The sequence below is a fragment of the Palaemon carinicauda genome, chromosome 39 (assembly GCF_036898095.1).
Source record: "Palaemon carinicauda isolate YSFRI2023 chromosome 39, ASM3689809v2, whole genome shotgun sequence".
Taxonomy (NCBI): domain Eukaryota; kingdom Metazoa; phylum Arthropoda; class Malacostraca; order Decapoda; family Palaemonidae; genus Palaemon; species Palaemon carinicauda.
In genome coordinates, this window is record NC_090763.1 from 59,352,016 (window position 1) to 59,354,515 (window position 2,500).

Here is a 2,500-nt window from a genome sequence, read left to right on the forward strand (position 1 = left end):
GGAACTTTTATGTTTTGATAGTTTGGTAATATATCAGCAAACTTTTGGCCTACTTGTTCGTTCGTCCCTTTCCCAGTACTGTAGAGTTTATATGTGAAAGATGTAAAAGTTTCAGTTTTTGCAATGTTAATATTAATGGCAAACTGATCATCTAGAAGAGATATATAGCTACAGTTGTCTTATTATACTTAGCTAACTTAAACAAGTCAGTAGAGTTTTAAGTATCTTAAGTTCACGAGATACAGCCAATGCTTTTTGTCTTAAATAAGATGAAAATAACTTTTTTTTTAATCTTTTTTAATGTTCGGTAGCAAAGGTTCCTCCATATTTGGAGACTAAATTACACATACAAACAACATATAATGTACTAATTTGCATTACATTTTTTCTCATAGTATGGCTACAAGTAATGTTTTGTAGGGTTGTTTGTTTAGTACAAATAGACTGAAGAAACATGCTATATAAAATCTCGCTTTGTCAAGTTAAGGGTTGTTGATAAGGATCTTGTATTTTATTAAAAAGGTTATATATATTTAATTCTTTGTGAAAGAGTAAAGGACTTTGAACGTATAATAAAGCTAGGTTATAACGTCTCTTAATAACCCGTAATAAGAAGAAATTACTAAGTTAAATGCCCCCTGATTATCTATTTACTTTACATCTCAATACCGCTATTAGAACAACTTAATACACTTACAAATTTGGAGGATACCACCTCAAGTGTATAAATGGTAAACTCATAATTGACATAACACAGACTTCTACTATCCTTCCCGATACAATAAAGAGCAAGTGACTGGCTATACGAGTATATATAGATTATTTCTTTCCTGTCACGCTGAGCGGTTGAGGGAAGAGGAGTAGTCATATCCTTGTGAGAGGGGCTACCCCGAGAGATATACTCAGAAACTACAACAAATGCAGCCGTTTCTAGTCTACTGCTGGACAAAAGCTTCAGACATGTTCTCAGTCATGGCTGGGGGTTGGCCATTTTCACCGTAGGCCTAGTTAGAAAAGGGGGAGGGTGTTTGGAGGTTTGAATCTGTATATGCGTGTGTGTACATCTATCTAAATATTCAGCCGTCATTTTTTACGGGTTGCGTACACTAGTAATAGGATAATTTATAAAAGCAACATTATCAAAAAACGTAGAATTATTAAAGGGATTTGGATTCATTCCATATGTTTCATTAGTTCCTTATGCTTACATTTCTGATTTTGTTCCACTTTCATCAATACGTATTATGTGATATCCTTTCTTGGACAAAAGCCTTTTTTCTTATCGTTCCCCAGGGATCTGCACCTTACCGAGTTATATTTGTAACCAGATTATTACAGAATTCCGTAGTTCGTGGCTGGAAACTATTTCGATTCCAGTTTGGTTTGTTTTGCTCTTGTTCGTGTTATGTAACATATTGCGTGCAGAATTTTGCAGACCATATTTTGTTCTTTTGCGATGGGGTCTTTTTGCAACAAGGCTGAAGTGAGTTTTTTTTTGTGGTTAGTTTCGCTCTTGTTATTTGCTCAAAAATATTATTTTCTCACATTATAAAATATAATGCTTGACATATATTTTATTGTTTTTCTTTTCATATAGCTATATGTGTTACTATCAACATTTGTTGATTAAGTTACATGTCGATCCTGGAGGTTGACTATGAAAGTAATGGTTCTTCGCAAGGCGTTTGGAAGAGAGAGAGAGAGAGAGAGAGAGAGAGAGAGAGAGAGAGAGAGAGAGAGAGAGAGAGAGAGAGAGAGAGAGAGAGAGTCTTACATTTCTTTGGATTAGTATAGAGATATTTGAAGTGACTGTTTTATTCCCTATTTTTTCATCTTTGTTCATTTATCATAGTTTATTTATTCGTACATGAATGGTAGGGACAAGGGACAGGACAATATCCTAGAAACTGACCATATACAGATGTGATAAGCGCATAAGCCCCCTCTCCATCAAGCTAGGACCAGGGAAGGCCAGACAATGGCTGCTTAAGAATTCCACAGGTAGATCGATATAGGCTTCCCCAAATTCCCCGTTCACAAGGATGGTAAAGGTGCAGGTATTTCTTAAAAAGGAAGTTTGAGGGGGCTATCTTAAAGGACTTTCTTTTTATGGGTCTTGGATCCTCTCACTGCCTTAAAAATTTCTGTGGAGCCTTCCCACTGACGTCAAAGCCTCTTTAGCCTTTGGTATATTACAGTACCGTCTTGGTTTGTTCAGTACTTCTTTGCCGTGAAGCCTAGCATCTAAACAACCTTATGTTCGCTTTGTAGGCTTCTGTAGTAGAACCTTTTTCTCAGTATCTTCTAGTTTTGTGTTTGACTCAACTGATTTATTGACTATAGTCCATTTCTTTTAGCGATGCATATTTGCACCGACTCGCGGCGGTGCCCTTTTAGCTCGGAAAAGTTTCCGGATCGCTGATTGGTGCATCGCTAAAAGAAATGGACTATAGGCCAAGAATGTTTTAATACTTTCTAGTCTTTTACATGTGTGCTCTTT

At 36.2% G+C, this 2,500-nt stretch overlaps 1 protein-coding gene across 4 annotated transcripts in view; it reads left to right on the forward strand.

Annotated features, from left to right (window-relative positions):
• Positions 1-2,500, forward strand: part of LOC137631213 (EGFR adapter protein-like) — a 1,066,467-nt gene that overhangs the window by 124,039 nt on the left and 939,928 nt on the right. The gene's annotated exons all lie outside the window — the stretch shown is intronic.